Genomic DNA, 13,792 nt, shown 5'->3' with positions numbered 1-13,792 from the left:
ATGGCAGCAACAATGTTATAAAGGTAATCAATTGGTTTTTAAGGCCTGCTGCAAGAGGAAATTCATGCCCAGTACCATGCAGCTATGAACCCATGGCTGCAGAGCTCACAGACCCCAATGGTGAATTTATTACTATTATCTTGCTAAACAGACACAATATCACACTGTCCCCTGAATTCTTCTTTCTGTCTATAGATTAGGACAGCTCTCAAATGTCATCAGGGAAGTTTCTCTGTGCAGTAGAGAATGATAAACACAGAGCTCACAAGTACAGAGAATAAGTGTTAATAGAGCACTCAGCCACAAACAGAAAATGTACATCACACTCCTCCTCAAACCCCAAAGGCTCAGGGACCACCAAGGAACAAAGACAGGGTAGAAGGATGGGAAGAAGCAGACGCTGGGGAAGATGGGAGAAAAAAAACATCTCATTCACAATAGTTAACATTTTATCAGGTCAGCGCAAATACAGAATAATCAAACACTAAACCACCATTCCTAGGAAAAATACATTTAAGGTTTTGTCCAGACTCTTTCTTTGATCACAAAAGTTTAATCAACCTACCAATCTACAAACTTATTTTATGTATTTTTTGTATTTTAAAACACTTTACAACATTATACCTGCATCTGAACTAAACTTATTTAAATGTATTTCCTCAACAAACCAGTTTTTGTACCCTTAGGAACACCATTCAGCTCTTCAGCAGTAGATTTGGGGTCATTTTAAACACCACAAAAGGAAAAAGGAAAGGAAAGAACTCACTGTGAGGAGCAAAACGAGTAGACTGGGTCACCTTACTTAACCTCAGCTGGGAGCACACGCTGACTAAGTCAAACTTTGTTCTACCTTTGTATGCTCCTGTTTGTGACTCACTAGAACAGTACCAGGAGTATGAATTTTGAGGTTACAAATAAATGTTAGCAAGCAGGAAATTTTGCAAATATTTAATCTATAAATAGTAAAAAAAAAAAAAAAAAAATCTTTTGTTGAAGAAATTTTTCTCATTGAAAGTATTCCATTTCATGCTGGAGAGATGGTTCAGTCACACAAGCAAGAGTTGAGTTCAGACCTCCAGCACACATATAAAAAAATAAACAATGCAGTATACATCTGTAACCCCAGGCTGAGGTAGGAGCATCTTAAATTGGAGACCAACCTGGGCAACACAGTGAGAGAAACCTTGGCCTAAAAAAAAAAAAAAAAAAAAAAAGGTATCCCAGGGCTGGATAGACAGCTCAGGGTGTAAAGTGCTCTGCTAAGTTTAAGCCCCCTTACCCTCTTGAACAGGAACTATAGCACTAGGGAAGCTGAAACCGGAAGATCGCTGGGGCCATCCATTCTAGCCAAATCCTGAGCCACAGGCTGAGCGAGAGACTCTCAAAAAACAAGATGGAGCGCAATTAAGGAAAACACCAGATGTCAATCTCTGGTGTACATGGACATACACACACACACACTCACTCACACTTTCACCTATAAATGAGTAAGGAATGAGAAATATCACCAATATGTAACTCCTGGTGATTATAACAAAAACAAGTATGAGGAATAATTGTTAATACCCTAAGAAGAATGTTGAAATCTTTCCAATTGAAGCAAATCATCTGAAAATGAAAAAAAGAAAAAAAAAAAAAGCTCTGCATTTCACTGTCAATGTTGAGGAAGAATAGAGAACAATGCTTTCCTCTTTCATTTAGTATTGCAATACTCCAATTTGATCATTGATCATTGATCAATCAATGATCAATGACAATGTTCTCAGAAATCTGGTAGTATTAATTTATAAAGCAGTTTCTTTTCTTAATAAAAAGATAGTATGATGATCTTAAAGCCGTAAGGAAATTTATAGTTCCACGACACACCACAGGAAGTGAAATATCTCATGGATCAAAGGTCATTTATATTGTAATTCTGACTCTCCAAAATGCTATAATCCAAAGGGGAGAGAGGGTCATACCTCACAAATCAGTCAGTGTCATTCCCTACAGCAAGTTCACACTGTATTATTAAATGTAGATTTGTTCTCTGCTACCTTATAGCAGGCAAAAAAAAAAAAACAAGCAGAAAAAAAAAAGATCTGATACAGAATGCCGTAATTTTAAGTTTGAGGACTATTATTTTGAGGGGGGAATGAGAAGAGTACAAAGAAAAAAAAAAGAAGAAAAAAAAGCAAGTCAACAGAGAAGATAAGGATTAAGAAGTAAAGGGGAAATGGAGCCAAAGTGGGTATGAAGATATTTACAGTGAAGTCTTAAAAACAAATAAAGGAAGTTCAAGGAACCGAAAACAGAGACATCAGAACCACACCCTTAACTTTGTCATTAAGGGGGGCTGTGGCAAAGTCGAATGTATAAAAAGAGGGCTGCCTGAAGGTGCTTTGATATCAAGTTATCGTGTACAGTAATTCCCTTGATATAAGCCTGGATACTGAAGAGAGCACCTGAATACTCAGCTAAGTCCAGACTTCTTGAATGGTTCCACAGAGCATCTTAATTACACTATGCTTCTGGGACCCCAGTCAGGCAAGATCCAGGGATGGCTACTCAATACAAAGACTAGAGAAAGCAGGAAAAAGTAGACATACAGAGAAGGTCCTTCAGTAACTGTTAAAGAAACTAATTCTGATTAAAATGAAGTCCTCTTGATGTGCATAAGCTTACAAGAAAGAAAGCAAAAAATATTAACTAGCACCTACTGAAACTAACCAGGGAAGTAAGAAACAAATGTTCCTAGTAAGTAGTTTCAGCTAAGGAGCAGACGCAAACCCATCCAGGTCCACACAGCTCCTTCAGAGTTCTTGAAGTTACCCATTTTAGTTTTCAGAATGTCTCAAGATTTTTGACAGATGGTATGAGTCTGCATACATCCTAGTAAGGACTGGAATGATGCAGAGAAGTCTGAGACACCACAGTTAGAAAGAGAGAAAGAGAAAGAAAGAAAAAGAAAGGAAGAGAAAGAAAAGAAAGAAGGAAGGAAGGAAGGAAGGAAGGAAGGAAGGAAGGAAGGAAGGAAGGAAGGAAGGGAGGGAGGGAGGGAGGGGAAAAAAAAGAAAGAGAAAAATCAAGCATTTGACCAATCTATAATGAGACCTACAAATACACAAAATAAACAGTTTAGGGACTAGGGATATACCTCAGCGGGTAGATTGCTTGCCTAGCATGCATACGACCCTGTGTTGACACTAACACACACACACACACACACACACACACACACACAGAGCAACATCTAATGGCTCAGCATATAATGAACCTCATCCTGTAGGAATGGCAACCTGAACTGAATCTCCAGAACCCACAAAAGCTGGAAGGAGAGCAGTAACTCCAGAGTGTGCTCTGACATCTATACACATGCCTCAACACATGCACACACAGCACACATGCACACCACATATGCACACAACACACATAAACCAAGGTGCATGTACATACACACACCATATACAAACACAGTTAAATTTTCTTAAGACTACTATTATATCTCAGAACAGATCTTGTATTTTTAAGACAAGTCAATCCATACCAAAAATAAAAATTAGTATTTTAGAACATTTTGTATAGTGAAATTATTAATAACAAACTACAGTCCTGTGAAACAGAACTTTACTGCGTGTTGATTTTACTACGGTACTGTGGTATTTTACTAAACTAAAAATAATTCCTGAAAGTCATTTTGTAAAGTTCACAAATAACATGTTCTCCAAATCCTATGTGTGCAATGTTAAAGCTCTTACCACAAATTCTCAAATATCAGGGTAGTTTTTAGAAATCTAAACCTTACAATTTATAGAATTATGCCACACTCAAACTTGTCACCAGGCAGTGTGTGTGTGTGTGTGTGTGTGTGTGTGTGTGTGTATGTGTGTGTGTGTGTGTGTTGGAATTGAACTCAATAAAATGTCTTGCTCTCATTCTGTCAGACCAAGAGTGCTGTAAGCAGTGAGGCTACTCCTGCGCCAAGAATTAGCATCAAATGAGACATAAAAAGGACCTCAAGTAGTAATCAATTAAAAATAAATCCTATATACACGTATTATTATCATAGTGTATTAACCTGTATACATTTTCTGACTATACATAATATAGACAATATACTATAAATAAAATATACTGATATAAACATATTTCTACTGAGGAAAAAGGCAGAGGTGCTTGTCAGCCATGACACAAAAGAGAAGAAAGAAGAGCAATCTACTACATGACCAACAGAGTCTCCTCCTCTGTCCCAGAGGACACTCTTGTCATTTTGGCACTCAGCAGCTAAAAAAGCAAATTCAAATGTTTGAAGTGAGTCTGGATTATATAACAAAACCCTACCTCAAAAAAAAAAAAAAAAAAAAAAAAAAAGGCCAACCCAATGATGATTTGTAAATATGATCAACATAACATAAAATGAGTAACTTTTAATTAGCAAGCCTTCATTGAAGGTAACTTTAGAGATGTATTCGTTTTTGTTACTCCCTAGTTGATGCTGTGATTTCTTCTTGATAAATTTCCCTTTAACAGACTTTACAAGATATCTTAGATGTTCTAGTTTTGATGCTATGCTTACTAAAACTTACTAATGTGTACTAAATATGGCCTCACCAAGAAAGCTGGGTCCAATGCTTTGAGAAGTCATTTTTTTTTAACCTGGTTCTCTGAATAACAGCGAGGTGTATGTGTGTGTTTGTTTATTTGGGTCTCATTTTGTAGTCCATGTTGGCCACAAACCCATAGCAATCCACCTTTATCAGCCTCCTAAGTACTAAGACGATAAGGTCATAAACCCCCATGCCTTTCCCATGCATTTCTTCTATTGTTCTCATACCTCACCCCCAATTAAAATGACAGCATGAAATCATTGGTATTGAATTGTAAAAGGTGTGTACAAAGAATGGAGGAAATTGGATTTTCAACCTTGCAGCCAATTAGAATAGCCTAGTGATATCTAAAACATATCAACACTGGCCCAATCACCACATTCCAAAATAAATAACTTGGGTAACATCCTAAGTGAATGGTAACTGCATTCTGGGCTAAGAGCCACTGGTAGGGAATGTTCTCCAGGACCCTTTCTCTCTACTTACCTATTAACACAGTGTGAGCACTCTTAGCCATGTCTACAAGAACAAGGTTTTATATATACTCTTCTTCTATCTTCTACCACAGGGGGAAAATATATGGAATAATTTTTTCTCAGAGTTTGTTTAAAAGCATGTAGAATAATTTTATGTATTTTATTTCTCTCATTCAAAATACTCATAAATCATTTTCCAGTATTCAAAAATCTGCCTTTTATAAACACAGTATTAAAATAATTAGTAAGGTATACAATATATATCCCATTCGATCAACTAATTTTCAATGAATCAGAAACAAAAGAATGACTTTTTAAACTGGCAACATTTTAATATCTTATCAACAATAAGCATTTACAGAATATCAATTATATAAAGAGATTTTAGCCACAACATACTTTAATATTCACATGCTAGAAAAGAACTCAGAAAACAATCTACCATTTTCTTGAATTAAAATTGGTATCACAAGATTCCATGTCTTAAAGATTTGCAAGAATGTTGCTTTCAGATCCCAGGAATAAATATAAAATATAGAATAATGCTTTATAAAACTTTGCATCAACAAATGCCGCCTACTCAACAATACCTAGTAGTTACACTTGAAAATTAGTGCTTAGGTGATCCCCGATTACACTTTGATTATAACGGCTCATGGTCAAATGTCTGCACAGCATAAGACACACATAAGACTAGTGGAACAGAATGTATGTTCTCTCTTCTCTGTTACATTACCAAACATATGTGCCTGCCATATTAAAGTGCAGTATTCATTGCTAGAATAAGTATTTCACAGAAACAAAAAATAAACATGACACAGACTGGGTGTAAAGGAAAAAAGCATTTTCACTTCCCTTTTCACAAAGGAAATTCTGAACATTATTTTAACTCTAAATATATCACATTCTAATACACTGTCTAGTACTCTTGCAAAAACAAAGCTAAAAAATATACAACACAATCATTTCAAAATATTGACAAACCTATTACTTCTATAAAATACATTTTTACCAAAAGGAATCACACAGCCAATTTTAACTTAAAACTTCAGGTCTAAGGAGATGGCTCAGTGAGTAAAATCCCTGTTGTGTGTGCATGAGGCCCTGAATTCGGATAACCAGCACTCACGATAAACTGCTGGGCATTGCAGCAGCACATGCCTGTCTGGAATCCCAGCACAGGGTTGAGGCGAAGGAACCATGACATCGACAGCCAGAGGCACCTAGTCAGCCAGTCTAGCTGAAACAGCAAGCTCCAGGTCTAGAGAGAGATTACCTCAAAAAATATGGTAAAGACAGAGGAAGTTGAACTCTGGCCTCCACAAGTGCACTCACAGGCAAATGCATTCAAACACACACACATATGAATACATATATACACACAAACAATCAAGCATACACACTCTCACAGACCATCAACTCAAAACTTTAAGATAACCTTAATGTACTCAATTTCTAAAATTTTTAAAAAGTATATGTGCCAATATATTTAAGGAACATTTATTTCAAGGTATTACAATTAAGTGCAAAAAAAAACCTAAGCTATCAGAACACAACTCTCACAAGAAATCTATTCTCTTTACTTAAAAAAAAAAAAATGCATTTTTTCTGATGAAATTACGCATACATATAACTGAAAATTCAAATACAGAAAAATACTAGAAGTAGAAAAGTAAAAATAATTCTAAATAATGGTCATTTACAAATAACTGCCATTAACATATTCTTTTGGAAGATAAACAGCAAATATATTTATATACACATGTACATATCTATGCCTTTCCTTTACATGTAATGAAGGTAGGAAATGTCTAATATAATTTCCTTCAAAATGAAAATACATAAGTGGTAGCACACTGGTCCTACTTTACATTTTCACTGAAGCAGGTCAAGCCTGAGCTTATTCAGTGAGTGCAGGGCAAACAGGTGTGTACCTCAATGTTTTGTTACTGCTATTTGAAGAAAAATTAAAAATCTGTTACAAAAAAAAAAAAAAAAAAACCACCCACAAACACCCTGGCTGAATGCCTCCAAAGACTAGGAAGACAGTACCTGTCCTAGAAATGGTTGGCTAATATCTAAAGTCCAGCCACAACCCACATCTGCAAGGCAGACTACTTTTACGGCCTCCCACTTGTTGGTCAGAGGTGTATGATACTAGTAATTTGGATATGAGAGTTCTACTAATCAAGTGCATGACATCAACATTTCACTCCTTCCCATGACCCGTTCAACTTTAAAATTATGTGATTCTCCCGCACCTCCCCTCCGCACCACCACTATTTCTCCTGTTCTCAAATTTGGTAAGAAACCTTTCCTCCTGACATTGAGCCTCACAATTCCAAGTTTGTCTGACAATTTTTTTTATTTCCACAGAGTGCTTACTCTCTGCTTGGTAAGTCTACTGGATCAAAGGTGTAGGCAGTATTTTGAACAAGGACCAGAGGGCAGCAATTTGATAAATAATTAAATAAACTTATTTGTGGAATATTTTAATTTAAAATTAGAATAGCTTCAAGAGCGGCATGTAAAAAACATAATGTTACTACTTGGATAACCTATTTTAGTAACTCAAAGTTAGTTGCTTTAAAAACTAGCAATATTTTTAGTGTTGAAAAATATTCATACATGAGCATATTTAAAACAGCAATATGGGGGTTGGGGGTAGCTCAGTTGGTAGGGTGCTTGCCTAGCACGTACAGGGCCCTAGGTTCAATCCCCAGTACCACAATAATAATAAATAATAATTATTATTATGTTTTAAAAGATAGCAATAAGGAGACTTCCTAACCTTTCCTCCACTGCATCTGTGTAACACTGTGGAGTTCAAGGTTCATTTACATGCATTATTTATTTCACTCTCAAAACAAGTAGATATAATGGTTATGATTGTTTATATCTCTAATATTCTTCCTTCTCATACTGTTTTCAAAATACCCTCTCTCCACTATATAACTGCAGGGCAAGAGATATACCCTAACTAGTATCCTAACTGGATAAAACATATACACCACCTAATTCTGATCAAGAAAATATGAAGGAAAAAGTAAGCTATGAGGCCAACGCTAAGATTTCTTTGATTTGGGAAGGAGGGACAAAATAAGGGAGGCTAGACAAGCAAGCCCCACTACCTTCTCTGCCAACACATGTCTACGGTGTGATCTAACAGCAGCCTAAAGATGAACTGAGAGTACAGTCAACACAGCCAGCAGAGCCACAAAGCAGCAAATCACTACTCAAGACTCGGCCTTCAGCCCTCCCAATTCGGTGCTGCCCTTCAGCACACTGCATTGCAGCTTTCAAAAGCAGCATATCCCTGACTCTTTCCCAATCTGGACCTTACATTTTCAGCTGCAAGTTCTCTTTCCCAGCTTCATCTAAATTAGGCAGGTCAGCATAGCAATCTTAAGCACCATGTTCAAGTGTTCCTGATACACATCAAGGGAGTGGTAGTTTTACTTTCTAAGAACAACCTCACCTACCAATTCATTCCAGCAGTCCCTACTTAACTTGAGGAGCTACTGAAAAGATAAGGCTCTACTCCAATGTTGACGCTATATAAAAGCTGAAAATAGCATACAAAATCTGGGCAAAGACTGTAGTGCAAACTATATGAAACTAACAGTAATCACTGGACTGGATATTTACACAATTTACTCTGAGAAATGACCTTCTGGGTGGGACAGGAATACCAGAATTTCCTTTTGGCTTTAAAAGAAGATGCACCCTGGCAGAGTGGCTCAAACCTATCTATAACCATAGCACTTGGAAGGTGACAGGAAGATTTAAAGTTCATGATCAGCCTAAGCTACATGGTAAATTGCAGGCTAACCCGAACTACAGAGTAAAATCAACTGAAAAGGCCAAAACAATAAGTCATTAAGAAATACTAGTAAGTAAGTTTCAAAGGCGGTGTAACTAGGAGATTAGATTTTAGTAGATCCCTCTTAGTTTATTTATCAACAGTTGTAAAATAGCTTTAAAGAGAATTTTTTTTTTTTTTAATCTGCAGAACACCACCAACAAAACACCACAGACCCTAAATAATTTACTACAGGTAAAACACAAGGTCCATTTACAGGACAATCCTGTACTGCATGGCCAAGTTCCTTTCTTCCAGCAGGTGCTCACTGGTGAGAGTTCCATATTATTTTTCTTCCAAAAGCCACACCCATGGTACATTACCTATCATTGCCAGCTTCTGTTTCTTAAATGTGAAAAGGCATCTCACAACACTTAAGCAGCATAACTATGGGGTCTTTATAGATCATCCTGAATTAAAATCATTTCATTGTCCTCCATATTTCAACTGTAATTGGTTTTGTTACACTCTTGTTTCCAAAGCAGCCAAATGGTTCTCATACAAACATATTTCTGACCTCAGAATTTGCTGAACAAGGTTTTACTGCAATATGGGATTACAAAATCAAGTGTAACTGCCACTGATGGTTTGTGGAGCATAAACACAAAGGATTCCTCGTAGGGACAACTGGTAAGAATGAGAGTTCAAGGGGAAACTAGAGTAGCTTACTGCCACCCGGTGCAGCGTGGGCTTTGCCCTGCTAATTCTACAGGGAGAAGAAAGAGTACCATTTAAGCACATGAGTGGGTTTAAGCAGAGGTCACTGAAGAGGCATTCTCCTATAATGAGTCTTCCCGAGAGTCTTTGGTTATTCTACACGCCAATCAGCCCTCTAACAACTGATATGTATCAGCACTTTCTGAAATGAGGATCTATACGGCATCATACCTCAGTGCTTTTACATCCATTTTCTGAATCTTGATGAAGAGCATAATGGCAGAATCAACCTCAACCCTTAATCTCCTCTCCTCTCCTCTTCCCTCAATAAACACACCATCACACACAGGCATGCACATACACACACAAAGCAAATGTAGCCACAAGCTAAAGAAAGTACTTCTAGGCGATCCAGAATTGGCTAAATGCATCTAAAAAACTTGAACATAACTGCAAATCTGACATTACTATAACAGAAGGAAAGCATTAAGTAGCTAAGGGGGGGAAAACTGATTTTGGGGGGTTTTGTCTTAAACTACAGAAAGCTATAAAATAAATGTTGACAAGCTTCAACAACAAATTTATTAAATTTTTAAGTAGGTTATATATCATTAGTAAAGAAGGTGGCTAGGAAGTATTTCTTTCTACCAAAAATACATTAAAACTTCATTGTTAAGAATGCTAAGGTGGTAGACAGGAACTGGATGGAGAAAATACAGCAACTTACAGTCTAAGAACATAATCAGTATGTGCTAACCTCAGGTTCCATAATATAAGGGAACTACAGACACATGCAGTCTCTAAATTTCAACTTTGAGAAGGGAGTTAGGAAAACATGTCAAACAGTGAGTTTCTAAAAATAATTTCCACATACACCTCTCTCTTTCAATATTTTTCTAGGCAAGTGCTCTACCACTGAGCTACATCCCTGGGCCTTAATACATATTTTCTAAGTTCACAGCACCCCCCCCCCCCAGAGTTATTTCACAAACAAAAACAAACAAAAAAAACTGCATACTTGATTCCAAAAAGAAGACCCAAGACCTTCTGTCTTGTGGATCAACACAAAGGGAATGCTTGTCATTAAAACTGTTTTCTAAGCCTCCACATTCTTTACAACTGGAAAACGACATATGCCCAAACTGACACGTCCACAAAGTGCCAACTTTCTTCTTAAAGAGTCAACGCAATCAAATAACACTGTTAAATGCCAACTGTTTTAGTAAAGATAAAAAATATGAAAGTTGAAGAAAAACGAATATTGTTGACTATGAAGTCAGGAGAAAGAAGACTCAATATACATTGTTATTCCCAAGATATATTTCAACAGCTTACTTAAAGCCACTTAGATTTCTCTGTTCTCAAAACTGGAGTCCCATCATTTAACAGGATCCCCCAGACCAGTTCAAAGTAGTCTTACCCAAAGTAGACTGATAAGTAAATTATAGCTAGTTTTTTGTTTTGTTTTGTTTTGATTTGTTTTTAGGGGAAGGTTTCACAATAATACAAATTTGGTTACAATCTAAGTGTTTTTTAGTATCAAGAGGCAAATTAGAGGAAAAAAAACCTTCACTGTAACATGACTGAGATTTTACAGGCACTCAGAAACTGATGGTATGAGATTTTTTTAACACTACTTTTGATTTATTGAGGGTTAAGTGATTTTAGAGTCAACTGGTACTTATTTATATATAACTGTAGTTATTCTCATTTTACCATCATACTATTACAGTTAATTTTCTTACTAGTGTAGATTTTTTTTCACATTACACTTTATCCATAGCAAATATCACCTTCAAATGTATTCACAGTAACAGGTTATGCAATAGCCTGCATTTTGTCATGTTGTTTATTGTTTCAGCACTCCCATTATTTAACTGTATATATTGTTTTGGAATACCCTTTGTAATTACACCAATATTTGTTCTATTCTGACGGGGGGGAAACTGTACCAAAAACTATACCATAATAATGATCTGTTCTGTTCCCAGGAAGGAAAAGATTACAGGATGGATTGGAGGGAACACAGAAATAACTGGAGAGCTTCCCATTTCTCCCTGAGTCATTTTTACAATCCTGATTTATTTCATGTAAAATCAATTACCAGATTGCCAGGCACACCCATAATCAAATGTAGATAGAGAAAAATTACAAAGCCATGTATAAACAGTTTTCCACTGTATACATCTGTTTTCCCCCAGTAGCATGGGTGACAGCCAGCTAACTAATGGGTTGTAATTTGTTTCCTTTAACATGCCATTCTTATTTGTCTACCTCTTGACACCACAGAAGAGATACATTGGAACCCTCACACCTCCAACTGACTCATTTTTAAATACAAGGCATTCTGAACCTTCATGGCCAGCTCTCCACCTACTTTCACAGCTTCCTCTTCCACAGCAGCTTTGTGCCCAGTTCAACAGGTGCTCTAACATGCAGCGTTATGTCCATGCTTGGCCTACTCCCTTCACTTAGAAAAGCACTGTGCCTAGCCCAGTGAATATCTGTAAGGCCCAAACACAGGGTCACAGCTCCATGCTCACTCATGACTCCCTTCAAAATTAGTACCTTTCACATCCACCCCATACTTCCATCCACCTCATAAAACCTACAGGAAGCTTGTGTGCAATTATTTGTGAACATGCCTGCTTCTCACCTGAAGATAGCTACAGTCTCAGTCATCTTCATGATTCTACCCATTTTTCTAATAACATCAAGAGGTAAAGGTGTGAGTTCATTAAATTATCCCTTAATTCTAGTCCCAGGACTTTATTTTGAAAAGAGTAACAAATGACTTTTTTGTTAAGATTTGTGTTGTACATTATTAACATTTGTAAATCTAATAATGAAAATGTCAATAGCTATATAATTCATTAATTTTTAAACTGACAAATAGGGGGGACAGTCATAGAGTACAATAAATCATCAGTAATCATTCCTCAAGATTCCCCATAATCTCAAAAAAGTCTCATCTATATCAATATTAAAAGCAAGGTGGAACACTAGCTGGTTATTCTAACACTCAAGACTCCAGCAGAAGGATAAAAAATTCAAACCCAACCCAGGCCATGTAGTCAGACCCTGTCTCAAAATTCCAAAATGAGAAAGTAAACAACAACAAAACCTTTCTGTGCCCTAGTTCTATATGAATCCCTTCTACCTGATGCATACATATCCAAAAATGCAAGCTCACTTAAAGCAAAACTATCTATACATTCTATTAAGAATGTATGTGAAAGGCACATAATATACTTGATTACACCTTTCTTCCAAGGCCTATGACTATATTAACCTTTGTGCAGCTAGAAAACCTAAAACACAAAATAGTGACAGTTTCTCTTAGGTCAGAATCACAGTGGAAGCAAAGTTAGGTAACCATTACAAAACACCGTAAGCACATCTCAAAAATAAGCAACTCAGAAGGTAACAAAGCATTTCATTTTTGCCATGGAACATGTCTTCCAAAACCAGTCTCACGTCTAATATTAATTTTTCTTCTACAACTTTGTGACTATTTTTCATCCCCGCTGCGTTTACAGAAAATGCCAGTGTTCTTCAAAGAAATGAATATTTTAAATTTCTGATTGCGTTCCACTCTTTGTAGTTCGGGATCTCTACCTGGGACCAAATGTCACCCATACTCAAAAGAAGTAGTTTCAAGAACAAAAACAGTTTGTTTTCGTAGATTTTTTTACGTATTTATTTCAGCTCCTAACATCAGGCACACGTTGACCAGAATGCTCCAAGGGGCTGGGTCCTCATGCCAGCAGTCCACCCACAGCCCCAGCCTGCAGCAACAGCAGCTGGCTGCCTCCCCGACTTCTCGCTCAGCCTTTAACTTTTCCTCCTCGAGCAGGAGGTGGGCGAACGGGAGCGAGCGCGGATGGCACAGGCCTAACCGTGCCCGACCCCAGAAGCGCACAGGCTCTCCTTCCTCCTCCACCACCACCACCACCACCGCCCCGCACCCGACAAACGGGGTGCCGCCTCCCCCGCCGGCGGGTAAACACGCCAGTCGGACCCCGGAGCCCACGGCAGGCTCGCGCCGCCTTCCCCGAACGGCTCGGGCCAGGTCGGGAGTCGGCGCAGGGCTGGGCACAGCGGGACCTCGCCGCCGCCGGGGCGGAGGGAAGTTGCTGCCCGCCGCCCCGGAGCCCGGGGAGCCGCGCGCCGCCGCCGGGCCCCTCCCCAGCCGCGGGCCGCGGCCCCCG

General features: G+C 37.9%; 1 protein-coding gene across 8 annotated transcripts in view; it reads right to left on the bottom strand.

The window, feature by feature from the left end:
- Positions 1–13,792, bottom strand: part of Csnk1g3 (casein kinase 1 gamma 3) — an 85,537-nt gene that overhangs the window by 70,828 nt on the left and 917 nt on the right. The window lies entirely within an intron of this gene.

The sequence above is a fragment of the Psammomys obesus genome, unplaced genomic scaffold, assembly GCF_907164565.1.
Source record: "Psammomys obesus unplaced genomic scaffold, mPsaObe1.curated_primary_1811, whole genome shotgun sequence".
Lineage (NCBI taxonomy): Eukaryota > Metazoa > Chordata > Mammalia > Rodentia > Muridae > Psammomys > Psammomys obesus.
Note: the sequence above shows the minus strand (reverse complement) of the source record. Positions and strands in the feature narration are given on the sequence as shown.